The following is a 19,178-nucleotide window of genomic DNA, read 5'->3' as shown; positions in this document are numbered from 1 at the left end:
AGCAGTAAAGGAAACAAAAGAAAAATTCGGCGTAGGAATTAAAATCCATGGAAAAGAATTAAGAACCTTGCAGAACTAGCACACTCCACTGCAGAGTGAAAATTTCTTTCTGGAAACATCCCCCAGGCTGTGGCTAAGCCATGTCTCCGCAGTATCCTTTCTTTCAGGAGTGCTAGTTCTGCAAGGTTCGCAGGAGAGCTTCTGTAAAGTTTGGAAGGTAGGAGACGAGATACTGGCAGAAGTAAAGCTGGGAGTACCGGGCGTGAGTCCTGCTTCGGTAGCTCAGTTGGTAGAGCACTTGCCCGCAAAAGGCAAAGGTCCCGAGTTCGAGTCTCGGTCGGGCATACAGTTTTAATCTGCCAGGAAGTTTCACTCCACTGCAGAGTGAAAATTTCATTCAAGTCGACGATATTTTACTCCCCTTTCTGTTTCCCTTCATGGCAAGCCACATACAGTAAGATAATGCCCTTCTGCATACGGCGAGTGTTGTGTGATGTCCTTAGGTTAGTTAGGTTTAAGTAGTTCTAAGTAGTAGGGGACTGATGACCATAGATGTTAAGTCCCATAGTGCTCATTCAGAAGTTAGCAATAAAACCTGAGGAAGGCGCCTTGCAACAGTCGCCGAAACGTCTGAATTTTACAGATGCGAATGCGGCCTCAAATCCAGAATTATTTTATTGACCCTCCAGCACTACTTCAGGCATTAGTCGAGTCCATGCCACTTCGTGTTGCGGCACGTCTGCGTGCTCACGGGGGCCCTACCCGGTATCAGGCAGGTGCACCAGTCTCTCTGGCTCTTCAGTATAGCTGCCTCATGCTGTATGTGTGTGCTGCAACCACTGTACGTTGCATTTTATATTGCACTCTCCATTTTCCCTTGCAGATAGCTCTGTGTCGGAGCTTATGAGCCGGCACGTGGGCAGCAGACCTTCGGTGGCCAGCAGGACGCAACTGCCTGTGGGCCCGGTGACGAGTCGCAGCTCTCATTGGGATTCCGCGGTTGCGGCCGCTCGCCGGCTGACACGTATAACGGGACGGTGAGCCGCACCACGCACCGCCGTGATCGCTCACTGCCCATCCGCCCCCCCCTCCCCCCCTCCCACCACTGTCCCTTGTCCGCTATCCGTGTCCCACTACTGTGCTGCTGCCCGCGCGTATCCGCTTACATTACCACCTGATCACTCTGCCGCCATTTCGCCTGTTGGGCTTACTTACAATGCTCTGTAGACAACGGCTTACTGGAATCCTTAGTGTAGCGCTCAAATAATCCATCCTCCCAAGGTGAAGAACTCATGCTGGGGTTTTTTGTTTCGTATTTGCTAACTAAACTGTTTTCTGGCTCACAGCTATATGAACTCATAAAACTGTCTCGAGCTTCCAGGGCCTTCAAGTGGTTAAATATCCACGAATTTTCTGACCACCGCCTGTTGGCCATTGTCAAGTAGTGATTGTCGTGTGGTAGCGGCTGCCGCCCTTCAGGATGGTTTCATGATGGTGTTACAAACTTTCAGGGATTATGAAGAAGGGCAGCTGTTTTAGTTTGATGACATTCAACAGCCGTTAAGTATATGGAAAAGCGCATTTTAACCACCAGCTGTTTTTATTTGTACCCTAGTATCTACTAGTTTCGGTTGTAGGCCATCTTCACAGGATATAACACAAAAATACATCAGGTGAATTCATAAATCATTCCCTTGTCTGGCTGACAGAAAATCCAAAAAACAATAATAGATAACTTAATTACGTTAACTGTTGTTACGTCGGGCACATCTCTATTAGACTTTTGTGCAACATATGGTATTCTTTTCTTGTACCTATTGTAACGTTTTGGAGTTTCTATCAGCCAAAATAGGAAACGATTTATGTACTCACCTGATCTATTTTTGCCTTATATTATGTGAAGATGATCCACGTCCGAAACCAGCAGGTATTAAGGTTCAAATGAAAACAGCTGATGGTTAAAATGCGTTTTTAGAAGGCTAACAATGTTAATTTGAGGAAAGAGACCATGGTCCAGAAACAACTGAGTCTAAGTTTATGAGCGAATATCGTTGCGGTACCTCTGACAGTCGAATACACGTACCGGAACCGTTGTTGCTAAGAGTGTAGGGTAGTCAATCCCGACGAGCACATGATGGAGCCGCATCTCACTTTGGACTGAGGGTTCGTGAACAGCTGAATCAGACATTCCCTGAAAAGCGGATAATCAGCGAAAGTCCTGTTACGCGTCCAACACGTTCACCTGATCTCTTCTTGTGGACCCACGTAAAAAGTTCTGTGCACGAGGTGTCTATCGAGACTGAACAACATCACCTGGCAATTCTCGATACCTGCGACACAGTTCAAACGACACCGGAGATAGCAGAACGGGTAGAATAGGACTTCGCGCCACGATGCCATACCTACATTGACGCCATTTCGAGCAATTACTGTAAATGTAGCAGCTTGTGAAACTTGTGCAGCTAAATGGAATTCATTATTATTAATGTACCGAAGACTTAGGATTTCCGGTTTCTCTGACAATACGCCACGTACGCCGTTAGTAATTCAACAGGGGAATTTATCTGAGGGTATCGCGGAGTACTCGCCGGAATTTCGTAGATCATGATCAGCCTTTTGAAGCTGGGGCCTTATTTTGTGCGGTGCGCAAACCTAAGGTGCAACTTGACCTGATTTTCGCCTATACCTTTCGTCTCGGCCGTTTCCGAACCACCTCCCTTACCTCAAATTGGCACATTTATCCTCCTCCGTAACCCCCGAAAGTTTTTAATACGATCACGGAATCACCCTGCATACACCTTTTACGACCAGTGCAGCAACATACAGGGTGAAACAATAAACTGGTAGCCAAGATCGCAGGAATATCACCATTGTTTGCCTTGATGTTGTAAGCCGTATGTGTCCTAAGATCCGATGATGGCGGCTTTAGTTTCACCGAAACCGGTAATCATGGAATAAAAAGAATTCCTGCGATCTTGGCTACCATTTTATTGTTTTACAAGCATCTAGATCGCTCACACATGGGCACAATGTGCTCCCTACAATGCAGGGTGAACCAAAACTGCACTGATAAACTTTCAGAAGTTGTTCAGCGATACCACGAGAATACTTTGGTGCAAGGGACGCGCGGTCTACAGCACTTCGTTACGGAGTAAAAATGTAATAATGCTTTATTCAGTTTTTTGTCACACTAATCCTTGCTACAGCAAAAGAACATTCACAATAGTAAGAAAAACTTGTAATACGCGATCACCAATACGGACATCTCATAACACGGTGCAATACTAGAACGCTCAGGCGATGCAAAAGTACTGTGACGTTGCTGTCGGTGCGGGAAAATCACATCGTAGAGTCGTTATGCTATTAGCATTGCATTCAGTGAATCCATAGACAGGTCATAGATGTCAACTCTTCATCAATAAACCTATTCATAGTACTGCCTTGTAGCATTTTGAACGTAAAACTAACACTGCCGGAAAACAAAACCCTAGACAGAACCAAGCAATAATGACTGGAAACTTAAGTGCAGCAACTCAAAGAGGACATTACTGTTATCAACATCAGGTACCGTGAGTGAATGGAACACGACACACGTCGTATGCCGTCGATATTTGCGCTGTTGCTGTGCACCGGTTTCAGCACAGTACAGATACTGAGCTAATTCGAGCAAAAAACGAAACTCAACACAGTATCTCTGTAACGAGTTGGAGACCGTGGGTCCTCTACACCAAAATACATAGAAGGTATCCCTGAACAGCCTCTGAAAGTATGCCGGCGGAGTTCTTTCATTTTTTTCTTTTTTTTGTGGCATGTTGTGTCTAAAGAGTGATCACCTTTGGCGATTTTTCTTCTGGAGTGGCAAGGTGTGAGAAATTGTTTCACTTTATTGTGTATTCGCTTGCAAAGGGACTTGGTCTCTCTGTGGGTCCTGGAGTCCTTTGAAGGTGTTGGTTAGGTAGTTGTGCGAGTGAGTGAGTGAAAGTAACTATTCACATGTAAAATACCGAATAACTGAAGACTATATCATCTTTGATGGGCCTGTGGGGGTGCAATAATGGCTCGAGGCACCTTATATTTGTGCCAATGTCGTGGTAGGGCCTGGCCCATATTCCCAAGTTGGCGGACATTTCCCCGACACTCGTCTAATTTGTGAAAAAGACGAGTTGCCTGGTCTTTTATCTTCTCAGTGACGTTCTCCAGTCAGCTCGCGTATTTCTCTCGTCCTGGCCCACCTTGGGGCGCCTAGACTCCGGCCGGCCGGTGTGACCGAGCGGTTCTAGGCGCTACACTCTGGAACCGCGCGACCGCTACGGTCGCAGGTTCGAATCCTGCCTCGGGCATGGATGTGTGTGATGTCCTTAGGTTAGTTAGGTTTAAGTAGTTCTAAGTTCTAGGCGACTGATGACCTCAGCAGTTAAGTCCCATAGTGCTGAGAGCCATTTGAGTTTAGAGTCCACTTCAGACACCTGTTTTGTAGTGGTTGCAAACTTCGTATATTAGAGTCACATGTTGTTCCCCAAGAGCCGTACAGCAGGGAGGGTTGTACCGTTACTCTATAAAGTTTTAATTTCGTTAACGGGTTTAGATTCTTGGTCGTGAAAAACTGCGTGAGTGCCCGGGTCGTCATCTTCATAGTATTCAGTTATCTATCTCCTATGTGTGGGGTAAAAAGTTATCCCTTTATCCAGTATCACTCCCAGGTATTTCGCCGTCATAGTCCAGGATATTGGCTGTCCACTGATGGCAATTCGCGTTCTCAGTACCGGCCGTTTCTTCGTTAACAGTATTGCTGCAGCTTTCGTACGGTTTAGGATGACGAAAAGTTGTCGCTGCATTTTGTTGATAAGTTGTTCGATGTTCCTTCCAGGGGCTAGGAAGGCAGTGTCATCGGCGTACAGACTGGCGGTGACGTGTTGAATGGTGGGAATGTCGTCGATATAAATATTAAACAGGCATGGCTGAGACAGTTTTCAGTGATGATTTCTTCCCATCTATTTGTAGAAACAGACGCCTGTCCTGCTATCAAACAGCTTGATGTAACAGTCGGGGAGACGGGTTTGATCGACTGGTTTGACTATAAGCTTGTCACGCAACACCCGATCATATGCCTTTTCGATATCTAGGAAAACAACTGTGGAGTTCCGTCTATGTTGTTTGGACTCCGTGATACGGCGGAGTCCTGGTTCACCCTGAATAAGGTAACGTTTTGGTTGCGCGCCCAGTTCAACTTCCGATGGCTGCGTCCCAAGCAGTGCTCAGCTGCAAGCTGTCGTCTTTAATGAGGATGTTGCCTGATATTTTTACCCAGATTGCTACTTTTATTACTCTGCCCCAGTGCTGCAAATCACCGTCTCACAAATATTTGCCTACTGTTCGCATGCATGGTCTCGCGGCCATATAAACCAACAAAATTTTCTCAAGTTTCAAGCCGTATCAAGTAACCCTTTTGCAGTCACTCATTTTGAGCGATGTGTGCTAAAAATGTTATATGCTTTTGTACTATCATGTAGTGTTGTACTTAAATTGTCGAATATAATGCTGCATTCGATTTAAAAATATGTAAAAAACGCCACTTACCCACCAACGTATGTAGTTTACTATGGCATACCCACATTGTCATACTTTTTCATTTTAAACTTAATAAGTGACGATATAAAAGCATTTTTTTAAAAATTACACAAATTTGATTTTGTTTCCTCATAATTACCACTACACTTGATTTAAAGAAAGCTCCCTCGCGTCTTAGTAAAATGACATAAGAAAAATGAAATTATTTACAGAGATAATAATTATAATAAATGGACAGTAGATTAAAATCTGCGCGATGTATGCAGTTCTGTATCACCTAACACCTGTGTTTTCGAGCAGATTACATTTTACTAAACCTTGGAAATACCTTAGATGGTTTTGTGCTACAGTATGAAAACAATGTAGATCTTCCGTTGAGCCCTATATTCAGTAAGTATGCTTTAAAACGTCTCATCTCAGCTGTTTTGACATTCTCCCGTTTTTTATATGGGCTAGAGAAAGTAGCAACCTGTTTAGATATAAATTGCTTAGTTGAGCGATTGGTTTCAATGACTATTAGTTGAAATGACGATGCAGTGAAAAATAAATTGAAATATTCAACTGCAGATTATCCCACTGGCGGCATATGCTTTGGTCCACGCACCTCGTGGAATAGATATAGCGGCTGTAGTGTTTCAGATGCAGTCGCTTCAGTATACTGTGTATTTTCCATTCTGTCCCCTCTTTCAGTCAATATACCTACAATAACATGACTTCCTAAACCACTACTGCTTGCACATTAAAATATTTTGTATGTTCCAATAACTGACGAACACATTTAAAGAAACCCAATAAGTGAATGAAATAATCGAAATAAAAACATTAACTTAAAGAAAAGTAGCACAGTAATAATGTTAAATGACGATGCTGCACAGAAACAACAACATCGAATGAAATAACAAATGCAAAAAAGTATTACGCAGCACAACAAACGAACAACGGAGTAGCAGAGTTACCCAACGTCGATATGTCACTGCGACCATAATCAGAAGTCGATAACTACCGATGTGCAAGTTAATCGAAACGTTGAGCATCAATACTGAGCTCGCTGTACCTACTAAGATTGATTGACTGATTTTTATTGCCCAAAAACAAAACATTTACAGGGATGTAAAGCTTGTATAAGCAACGTCAATAAATGCACAAACAACAATGACAATAAATACACAAATAATTAATCTATGTTAGAATTTATGCTCACAGAAATCTTCCATTGTATAAAAACAATTTTGAATTAATAAAGTTCTTACAAATATCTTAAATTTTTTCAGCTCCAGACTCTTAACTGACTCTGGTAGTTTATTAAATAGCTGTACAGATGTGTGTTTAAAGCTGTTTAGAGTTTTGGTATATTAGCAGTAGTCTTTTCTTATATAATTACAGTGTCGTGTGTTATATGTACATCAGAATTCAAATCAAAACTAGACAAGTTCTTTTTAATGCACAAGAGACATTGAAATATGTATATACATGGCAAGGTCATAATACTAAGTTTAGTAAATAATTATCTACAGTGGATTCTACGTGATACTTTACATATCAGTCTGACAGCTTTTTTCTGGGCTGTAAATAAGCGTTTTGAGTAGCAATTATTTCCCATACGTCAAATGAGAGTGAATATAACTATAATAGACAGAAAGCAAAATTTTCTCGTCTACTGTTGCTTGTAATTTTCTGAGCATAAATATTCCTTTAGAAATTTTTGGTGTTAAGTAATTCACATGTGCCTGCCAGCCTAAATTATTTTGGAAAACAATGCCAAGAAACTTTACGGGAACTGTCTCTGAAGTGATTCTATTGTTATAAGAAATGTTTAATTCCTGTGTTTTATTTGTGTTCATAGACAGGCTATTGGCATTGTACCAGTCAGAAAGTATATCTACCTTGAGTGAGGTAGAGTTGCTTACGTTATTGTTCGTAGGCACTGTAACACTTATACTGATATCATCTGTATACAAGTAACAGTTTGTAGTATCATCTATTACATTGCTAGGTAGGTCATTCATATATAATATGAACAAGAGAGGGCCCAAGATTGACCCTTGAGGACAACCATTGTTAATGGGTAAGAAACTAGAATATTAGTTATAGAAGTAAACAGTTTGAGATCTATTAGATAAGTATGACTGAATAATTTTAACAGCAGAGACTGAGAAACCTACAGTTTTTAATTTAAGCAGCAGAGTGTTGTGGAACACAGTGTCAAACGCTTTTGATAAATAAAAAAACTTTGTACTTACAATAAATTTTTCTTCTTTTGCTTCAAGACAGTTACAAATGTAGCTCATAACAGCATCACATGTTGATAGATTTTTCCTAAACGCAAACTGGCTATTTGAAAGTAATTGATGAGAATCTAGAAAACTGATTATTTGAATACTCATTAGTTTCTCAATGACCTTGGATAAAAGTGGTAGAAGAGAAACTGGCCTATAATTGCTAGGCAAATTATTGTCACCTTTTTTGTGGGCTGGGATTACTTTAGCTACTTTTAATTTTTCAGGGAAACAACTTTCATCAAAGCAGTATTTTATGATGTGACAGAGAAAGTAAAGAGAATACCGACGAATCGGGACTCTGACAGTACTGACATCGGTAGGAGGTAACTATAGATCATTCCCTTGACATTCAAAGGCCATTTCACCGAAGACTCTTAAATCACCGAAGACTCTTAAACGAGAGGCCACGGAGGAGGACATAAAGAAGTTTACGTTCTGCCATTCTGTCGATCAGTGGCAGGAAAGATAGTTTCTGAAGAGATATAAAATACATTCAGAAGAAAAATTCAACAGCTCATAAGGCCTTTGCAAAGTGTTGTAGGACACAGAACGTGCGAGAGGTGCAAAATACCGCGTGGTTTCTGGACAGTCGTAAGTAAGTCAAACTGCGCACTGCCCTTCATTGCTGTGTAGGAGAGGAGAGGTCTTTCGGACTGCGGTATCCTGATAATTCAGCGGCAGCAGAACATGCTTCTGGAAACGGACATAGACGTGCATTCGACAAGACATCTGCATTAAGCGGACTAATAGTTTCTGGGATAGAGTAAAAAAAGAAACGGTAGTGATGAAACTGCCAGAAAACGTCCTCAATGGAAACGAGCGTTTGGCTGGAGGTCCCTAACGGGGCAGGTCCGGCCGCCTTGGTGCAGGTCTTATTAGTTAAACGCCACATTCGGTGACCTGCGCTCCGAATGGAGACGAAATGATGATGAAGACAACACAACACCCAATCCCTCAGCGGAGAAAATTTCCCGACCCAGCCGGGAATCTAACCCGGGCCCTTAGGACTGACAACCACTCAGCTATCGCGGCGGTCAACACCCTCATTAGACTGCGGCTTACAGCTACATAGAGCGTAAGAAAGAGCCATCGGAAGGCTAAAGTGGGTGTGGAAGGCGTGCAACGAAAACATTACCGTATATGTTGCTGCAGTGAGCACCAGTAACGTCACAGGTGGTAGCACGACTATATTAGGACGGCAGCATCAACCACGCGTCGGCGCTTACACAGATGAGACCACGTTACTCCAAGCGCTGCCTCAATCTAAATGAAATCGTTAGGCACCTTCAAAGACTTCTGCCCAAAATCACCCAATGGACTGTCTGGAAGATCAAAATCCTAAAAAGACGCAGGCTATTTCCTTCACAACCAAGTTCAAACTCCCTTAACTGTCAGTGAACACTTGGTTGCTTGGACTTGCCTTTGTATGACTCAACTACCTTGGAATTACTATAGATGACAGGTTGACTTGGCGGTTGCACATTAACAATGCGGTCAATGAAGGTTGCGGCTGATTGTATTAACTGTACTCGCTTCTTAAAAGTATTGCACTTTCTAACGACGCAAAACTGATTGTCGCGCCATCGTACTTCCTGCTGTTTTTTATGACTCGGAAGTGTGGTCAGTGGCAGTCGGCCACACCCTGCCTATCTAACCCATGTTAATTTAGGCAAGTACTTGACCCAAATCTGAAAGAAACTATTTGATGCAGGACCCTAATATTTTTACTGTATGTTACATGATGCTAATAGAGTCAACTGTACTAAAATCTACTTTATCCATTTTATAGTTTTTAAGAAATACTTTTTTAAATTTATAAACAACAAATACTAAGTTTTTTCTGCAGAAAATATTTTTTTGTGAACTTCCTAATGGGGAAATATTAATGAATGTAGTACCAGAGGTGGCTTTTTATGTTATGCAGAGTCTCTGAAAATTTCATTCATTTATCTTTGATAGTTTCTGATATAATGGGGCATATGTACCGAAAATTTTAGTTTGCGGGAAATTGACTTTAAAGAAAAAGCTTTTGAAATTTGTTACTTACAGTTAATTAAAACTGTCCTGCAGCATCTGATGGCCCTTCTTTGGCCTCTAACAGGTCTTGCAGCTTCTTTTTCACCTTCCTGGATGTTTGTCTTGCTTTCTTGGCCATATTAGATGCAGACCTGACTGCATCGACTATCTGCATTTTATCGCTTGTTGCAGCCCAGCTTTTTCAGTATCCAACACTTTCCAATATTACCACAACTGAACGTAATAACAGCATCATGAATTCCTAGTTTCATTGTGTGCATGCCTGCAAATACAGTTTTAGGAAAGTGGTTCCAAATTATGCTGTTGAAGCATTCATTTCGGTTCTGTGTCTGCCCAAGTAGACATTTCGTTAGAAGGTCAGGATGAGCCAAGTCTCTGAAAATAGGTTTAATTACTGTAATAACAGAAGCAGGAAGAGAATGCTGGTGAGAAGAAGATTCTCCAGATGCCTGAGCCCTATTGTATTTGCACCACGAATTTTCTCCTGATGGACACAATCCATTACATGGCTTATCATCGGTAGAGGACTTACGGAAGAATATGGCCCAAACATCTCTCTTCATTGCCTCCAGATTTTCTTTATTTCTCCTAATTGCCTGCCCATAGTATACCTGCAAGTTTTCTATTTCAGAAAGTTAACCGACCCTGTCCGGTCAACAATTTTCCATTTTCTAATTTTTTTTCCTCTCATATCAATGGTTGGTTTTCTCAGCCTTGTTCCCTAACGTCTTTGAACATGGCCTACACATTCTATTTTTCTAATAATGGCATCTCACTATGGCTTAGAGTTCACCACCTTGTTGTATGTCTTACTGTCACCATCGCCCAAACATTTGATGTACCGTACGCCTCTTGTTTCTACGGAGCGATGAAATATTTGTTGTACTCCATGAACTTCCATACCACTACTTGTTCCTCTAAAATTATCCATACAGTTATGTTCTTGATGTTCATTGACATTACAACATCTGCAACATTTAGACATCTCCACATTTAACACTTTACCGGTGTCTACACTCGCGGCAGTCACTACTCCATTCAGAGAAGTATGTCCTCTTTTCTGCCAACTTCCATCAAGTGCAACGCAATATCCGAACATTCATCATTTTCTTCCACTGCTTCCCTAGCAGCCAGTTTCATGCTTCCCTCACTGACGTCACATACAGATTTCTCTAATATTGCAGTCAGTTTTTCACATTTTTTTGGTGGTTGATGTAAGTCCATCACTGAACAAAATGTTCTCCCTGCAGCCATCCCCTTGCCAATGGATCGTAAGGCATAAACAAATCTAGTATTGATTTCATAAGGGCCACTTGCATCTGGTTTTGAAGAACTCATAAATGAAATCACAGCTGAGCATTTAGTGCAAATTAAATCCAAAGCAATTGCTAGGCCCTTTCTCCCACTGGCACTCTCACAAATTTTCACACTCTGTGACTCACCACACTGTCTACATTGTACAAATTTAGAAATTACGTCTGATAATATTCTCAAATTTATAATAATGTTACTGCACCCCTTGTCACTTACAGCAAATTCGTTGTAACTCTCTTGAAATGGTGAGAGCTACTTTGATGAAGCACTTGTTGAAGAATTACAATTAGAAACATCGTTGCCAGGTGACATAGCCTCTTGTACAGAAAGCTTTCTAAACTTGTTTCCTCTAAATTGTTGTTCAATAAACACAACAAAACACACGAAAAGAAGCACTGCAAACGTAAGTATAACAATTACTCACAATCACACATGAACAAAACTAAACGCGTGTTTGAAAGAGTGTTGTTTACAAACTTCAGAAACAAAAGAATACCGACCGTTGCATTCCAAGGATAGCCAACACACTCGGGATTAAAAAAAAAATCCCTAACGTGCAATGTAGGGGATATAAAGGTCTAAAATATATGCAGAAATGTGGGTGCCAGAAAAGTGGGCGTGGCACATAAACACACGTGGTAGGAAAATGCTCTTTAAATGCGCGAAAAAAATTTTTTTCAGCATAATCCTTTTCAGAGTACTTAAATTAATAATCTATCGAAATATGATGAAAACCGAAAATCGATTTTTCAGACCTGAACCACGGTGTGGTCCCCTTAAGGGGCCCTCATACACGCACAATATTTATTGCACAATACTTGAAAGCACTCCGTCTTCAGGCCACGAGTGGCCTACCGGGACCATCGGATTGTGTAATAATATTGACCGTCTGAGAGTGGTACTGACGCTCAGCGCAATATACAGTGTTGAAATAGACTGCACAGCTTTAAAAAGTATTGATGCTCGCTCAGTATACAGCTCAGATTTGGTGGTAAGAGGGCCCCGTGGGCAGCTCGTGGAAAACTGAACACAGATCCAGAACGAAAACACAAAGAAGGTGTACTGGACTAACGGTCCAACAACAAGAAGTGCAGTGTGGAGTACCGGGAAGACAAATGGCGTCGTAGTCCGGTGGCAGCCGGCTTGGTAGCTCATCGTGTTCGGTCAGAGCGCTCGCTGCTCTCTGTAACAAAAAAAACTGCCAGAAGCGATCAACAATAAACTTCAACGTATGTCATGTGACGTCCGCTACAACCAAGTACAACGAACAAAGTGGGGAAAAATGTGGTTACGGTGTTGCACTGCCCAATGGGCGAGCCGTACTCAAACCTCCTTCGTGCCAACAATTATTTTTTTCTTTTGCTGTTCACTTTGCCATACACGGCATTAGTGACAGTACGTGTGTCATTTGATAGGAATCTCTTATCGACGCACCTAATATGTACGACAGCGAGTGAATGTGTGAGATACACCTCCTCGCCCGATATAAGAGTAAGTATTCGTATAACTGTGAATGTGATCACTCCCAAGGAAATGATGAAAACGTAATAGTTTGTCACATAAACTGCAACAAATGAACCCAATAATCACACAGTGTCTCTGTGCTCTGTCAAATCATATGTTTTTAACATTTTTGAAGTTGCGTTCCGTTCCCGAACTCTTGGCTCTTTAATTCCTTTGTTGTGACATGGTTCACACCCGTTTATTTGTTGTTTTCATTTCTGTGAGACATCTATGTGGTATCTCGCCTGCCCTCACTATTCATCACATTTACTTGCAACGGTACCGTGATCTTTGTTGTGGGTTGACAGGAGAGTCAACACCCTATTACAGGAAACCGAAAGGAACGCGTTTTAGCTCACGCAGGCTGGCGTGAGGTCTGGAACAGGACAAGGAAATTAGACTTAAAAAAAAACGGACGTAGCTGGTGGAATACTTAACTTTAATCCATTAATGGTGAACGTCGGTCTTGCCGTTACATGATTCACAATATTAATAGCAACTGATAATGGCGCCTTGCTAGGTCGTAGCAAATGACGTAGCTGAAGGCTATGCTAACTATCGTCTCGGCAAATGAGAGGGTAATTTGTCAGTGAACCATCGCTAGCAAAGTCGGCTGTACAATTGGGGCGAGTGCTAGGAAGTCTCTCTAGACCTGTCGTGTGGCGGCGCTCGGTCTGCAATCACTGAAGGTGGCGACACGCGGGTCCGACGTATACTAACGGACCGCGGCCGATTTAAAGGCTACCACCTAGCAAGTGTGGTGTCTGGTGGTGAACCACAATCTTACCGCATAAATCACATTCTGTAACCAATGTATAGTATGACAACTGGCAAGACAACAGAAAGAGAACAAGCATTTCAGTGACAGGAAGGGCATTTAAAATGTGGAAAAAAATTATGGCTCGCCCGCTTGTCAGCCCACAGTACGACCACTAAAACTACGACCACTGGCGCACGTCGTTACCGTTACGCTTTATTGCACTTCTTCTTGTTGGGCCGTTCACTGTTTCTATTTTGCTTTTTTCTCACGGTTCAGTACACCTTATTCCTGTTTTCATGATTTATCTGTGTTTTTGATGAGCTATTCGCTGGGCCATCTTACCAATAAATATGAGTGGGGTGTGATGGAGAGTTTCCCTTGTCAGTGTATTGTTCCTTCCGCGAAAGAATTTCTGCAAAGAACTGAAAGAAATTAAATGATACGAGACCAGAAAATCGGCTGGATAATGTACAGTGTGTTTGTAGCTTAGTTACGCGAAAGTAAGCATTGCTTGTGAAAAAGGTGCCGGCAGCTGTGCCCGAGCGTTTCTAGGCGCTTCAGTCCGGAACCGCGCTGTTGCTACGGTCGCAGGTTCGAATCCTGCCTCGGGAATGGATGTGTGTGATGTCCTTAGGTTACTTAGGTATAAGTACTTCTAAATCTAGGGGACTGATGACCTCAGATGTTAAGTCCCACAGCGCTGAGAGCCATTTGAAGCATTTGAACCATTTTTAAAAATGTAAATAACTTACAGAAATGTTTGATACAGAACTGAATACAGTGTATCTTCAAGCGGTCAATGTGGCCACCTCTTGTAGCATGAGAAATGTCTCTTCGGTAATCAGTTTCCGGCCAAACCCTGTGAAGCAAGTCGTGATTTGTGGTGGCAACTGCTTGCGTTATCCGTTGTCGCTGCTGGTCGAAAGTTTCCCGGAAGCGGAGGAACAAACATTCTATCTTTAATGTAGCCCGGTACACAGAAGTCCGCTGTGGCTAAATCAGGTAATAGTGGTGGCCAAGATATTGTACCACCACGTGCAATCCAAATCGGCACATTCCTACAGAGATATTCGACATCCCGATGATAATGTGGTGGCGCGCCATCTTGCTGGAAAATTAATTCTGTGCCCATATGCTGTCGATGTTCAGGCATGTTCAAGCGTATCCAGGTATTATATGACAATTACAGTTGATTCTGCAAAAAAGGAAGGATTGTAAATCCTTTTACAGCCTACAGCAAAAAAAGTTACCTTAGGCGAGTCCGCCGGCCGGAGTGGCCGAGCGGTTCTAGGCGCTACAGTCTCGAACCGCGCGACCGCTACGGTCGCAGGTTCGAATCCTGCCTCGGGCATGGATGTGTGTGATGTCCTTAGGTTAGTTAGTTTTAAGTAGTTCTAAGTTCTAGGAGACTGATGACCTCTGAAGTTAAATCCCATAGTGCTCAGAGCCATTTTTGATTTAGGCGAGTCCAGTACACGTTCGATTACGTGGTATCTGCTCACCCCGTAGGTCTATACGAACGTTATGGCGATTCACTTTACCGCAGGCATTGGAGGTGGCTTCGACGCTGAACACAATATTACTAGGAAAATCTTCAGTCTGCATTAGTTTACCTGGTCTACGGATGTAAAACTGCCGAACTTGTTCAACTGCTGCGTAAGCGATTTCCGGCCTACCCTGACCTGCCGTCGTATGTGAAATACAGCCAGTTTAGGTGAAGCGAATATACCAACTAACAACAACTCGTCTTTGAGGTGGTAGCCTGCGATGTCTAGTCCTGAACTCTCTCTGAACTGTAGTGGCGGATTTGGATTCTTGAAAACTGTATACAACAATGCAGACGCTGTGAAATATTACGTGATTGCATGAGGACTGTTGCAATAATACATTTGCGCATGCCACCTAGCGAGAACAACAACGTTAGACGGAAATAAAACTTGAAGATATACTGCATCTAACGCTATACGAAACATATCTCTAAGTTACACTACTGGCCCTTAAAATTGCTACACCACGAAGAAACGCAGATGATAAACGGGTATTTATTGGACAAATATATTATACTAGAACCGACATGTGATTACATTTTCACGCAGTTTGGGTGCGTAGATCCTGAGAAATCAATACCCAGAACAACCACATCTGGCCGTAATAATAGCCTTGATACGCCTGGGCATTGAGTCAAAGAGAGTTGGATGGCGTGTACAGGTACAGCTTCAACACGATACCACAGTTCAAGAGTAGTGACTGGCGTATTGTGACGAGCCAGTTGCTCTGCCACCATTGACCAGACTTTTCAATTGGTGAGAGATGTGGAGATTGTGCTGGCCAGGGCAGCAGTCGAACATTTTCTGTATCCAGAAAGGCCTATATAGGACTTGCAACATGCGGTCGTGCATTATCCTGCTGAAATGTAGTGTTTCGCAGGGATCGAATGAAGGGTAGAGCCACAGCTCGTAACACATCTGAAATGTAACGTCCACTGTTCAAAGTGCCGTCAATGCGAACAAGAGGTGACCGAGACGTGTAACCAATGGCAACCCATACCATCACACCGGGTGATACGCCAGTATGGCGATGAGGAATACACGCTTCCAATGTGCGTTCATCGCGATGTGGCTAAACACGGATGCGACCATCATGATGCTGTAAACAGAACCTGGATTCATCCGAAAAAATGACGTTTTGCCATTCGTGCACCCAGGTTCGTCGTTGAGCACACCATCGCAGGCGCTCCTGTCTGTGATGCAGCGTGAAGGGTAACTGCAGCCATGGTCTCCGAACTGTTCGTGCAGATGGTTGTTGTCTCGCAAACGCCCCCATCTGTTGACTCAGGGATCGAGACGTGGCTGCACGATCCGTTACAGCCATGCGGATAAGATGCCTATCATCTCGACTGCTAGTGATACGATGCCGTTGGGATCCAGCACGGCGTTCCGTATTACTCTCCTGAACCCGCTGATTCCATATTCTGCTAACAGTCATTGGATCTCGACCAACGAGAGCAGCAATGTCGCGATACGATAAACCGCAATCGCGATAGGCTACAATCCGACCTTTATCAAAGTCGGAAACGTGATGGTACGCATTTCTCCTCCTTACACGAGGCATCACAACAACGTTTCACGAGGCAACGCCGGTCAACTGCTGTTTGTGAATGAGAAATTGGTTGGAAACTTTCCTCATGTCAGCCCGTTGTAGGTGTCGCCACCGGCGCCAACCTTGTGTGAATGTTCTGAAAAGCTAATCATTTACACATCACAGCACCTTCTTCCTGTCGGTCAAATTTCACGTCTGTAGCACGTCACCTTCGTCGTGTAGCAATTTTAATGGCCAGTAGTGTATTTACCCTTGTCACAATTAAATATTTCTTTTGTATAACAAATTTATAAACACCCTATATGTTTAAGCACGGTGCGGTATTTCGGGAAATTAAATTCGTGAGTGTTTAATAAGAAACACCAGATACCTCGTTGTTCACAACAGCAGAGGAAAGTGAAGGCCGCGCCGTCATGACAATAAGCACAGATTTTTGTTTTACCAACGGCATTTTTCGGAACTGGTAAATAAGGTCAGCTGTCTAGCGAGCGTAGGCGTCATATTTTTTTTCCTTGCAATTTTTGTCGTTAGACGACATATATTTTCAATCGGTAATCAGTAAATAATTCTTTTGCTTTGTCAGCACCAGTTGTCACAGTACAGAAATACGTATAGAAACAGGACTTGTACACGATGAATCACACAGCTCACTTGTTTAATTTGTTGTGATCTACGAATCCGCGCTGCAGCGAATGGGCCCCTGGTCCACCCGAACCGCGCACTGGAAGCTTTTCAGACTATTTCGTCAGTTCTGCATGTTGTGTGCTTGGATTTAGTGAGCTAAGCAACGCAGTGGCAATACATGCGAGTTCCACATCGTCGAACGCCGACATTTTCGCAAACGAAGGCCGACTTCTAATTGACGCTTCATGGGCGTAAATACTGCGCAGCAATATTATACAGTTCTTCGCCTCGTACTTCCGCGCAATGTATTGATACAATATTATCGCGAAATAAACACTGAGCGCTTGAGGGCCCCTTCGGACGCTTGCGAGCATTACAGAACAAAGTTTTCAGAGTTATTACGAACGGTCCTCGGTACTCTCACGGCACTGACATCAGACGACACATAGGGCAGCTATCCATCACTCCTGTCACACTGAAATCTGTCAGATTTTATCAGAAAACAAATCTCTCTGCTCCTTAGCTTATCCAGTCACTAGGCTAAGAATTCCCCAACTCTTCGCAACAGGGCAAAAATGGCCCTCACACGACTCTTTATGCTTGAATACGCTAGAAGAGACTACACAAGTCAAAGTACAGGTTATGAGGGAGAGTTGGAAAATCAGCTGACGGAAAACCAGAAGATAATTCATGTGTAGTAATTAAATTTCGGGAATACTTTTGTCTAGGTAACATACTTAAGTCATTAAAATTCGAAGATCTCAAGTTAATGCAAACGCGAGGTAAGCCACTGTAAATGTGAAATGTTGGTACATTAATAACCAGTGGAACCACCAGAATGCTGACTGGAAGCACGCAAACTTGTAAAAAGGCTGTTTCGGTTTTTATGTTGGTAGCGCCACGTGGTGTTCTGTATGAAAATCGCTGACTGCGTTGTGTGCAGTCTGTGGCTGGTTGGATTCATTGTTGGAGTATTCGCTATTGTAGTGTTGGGCAGTTGGATGTGAATAGCGTAGCGTTGGGCTATTGGAGGTGAGCCGCCAGCAGTTGTGGATGTGGGGAGAGAGATGCCGGAGTTTTGAGAGCGGACGATCTGGATTTGTAAGAACTTATATATATATGACTTTTGAACATTTGCTAACTATGCCTATCAGTAGTTAATGCCTTCAGTAGTTAGACTCTTTTATTTCTCTGGCAGTATTGGCGCTCGCTGTATTGCAGTTGCTCGAGTGTCGAAGATTTTTGTGAGTAAGTGATTCTTGAAAGGTATAGGTTATTGTTAGTCAGAGCTATTCGTTTGTAGGGATTATTGAAAGTCAGATTGCGTTGCGCTAAAAATATTGTGTGTCAGTTTAATGATGATCAGAATAAGTAAAGAGAGAACTGTTTTAGTACGTTCAGTTTTACTCAGCTGTTTCAGTATCAAATAACGTAAGAGTTTTTCCAGCACTATCATTCTTTACATTCAAAGAGGCGTTTCAAACGTGCATTCATTGTGTTTTACAGGCACCGGGTGTCAGCCTGTGGATGGGGTTCCGTAATTGTTGCACTTGATCGGTCAATATAGGGACGGTTAATGTTGTTTGTGGATGACGCTGGACTTGCCGTCCGATGACGGTCCATGTGTGATCGAATTGAGACAGATCGGGTGATCAACCAGACCAAGACAACAAGTCCGTAATCCTTAGAGCACGTTGGGTTACAAAAGCGGCCGGCCGCTGTGGCTGAGCGGTTCTAGGCGCTTCAGTCCGGAACCGCGCTTCTGCTACGGTCGCAGGTTCGAATCCTGCCCCGGGCATGGATGTGTGTGCTGTCCTTAGGTTAGATAGGTTTAAGTAGTTCTAAGTCTAGGGGACTGATGACCTCAGATGTTAAGTCCCATAGTGCTTAGAGCCATTTGCACAATTTTTTTTTTTTTACAACAGCGACATGTGGATGAGCGTTATTCTGTTGGAAAACATCTCCTGGAATGCTGTTCATGAAAGGCAGGTTGG

At 42.9% G+C, this 19,178-nt stretch overlaps 1 non-coding gene across 1 annotated transcript; it reads left to right on the top strand.

Moving 5' to 3' along the window:
* The first annotated feature begins 270 nt into the window (after positions 1-270).
* Trnal-caa lies at positions 271-345 on the top strand. The gene has a single exon. It is a non-coding gene; the product is annotated as a tRNA-Leu (tRNA).
* Positions 346-19,178: the final 18,833 nt, after the last annotated feature.

Source organism: Schistocerca americana, chromosome 1, assembly GCF_021461395.2.
Source record: "Schistocerca americana isolate TAMUIC-IGC-003095 chromosome 1, iqSchAmer2.1, whole genome shotgun sequence".
Lineage (NCBI taxonomy): Eukaryota > Metazoa > Arthropoda > Insecta > Orthoptera > Acrididae > Schistocerca > Schistocerca americana.
This window is presented reverse-complemented; position numbering and strand designations above follow the sequence as displayed.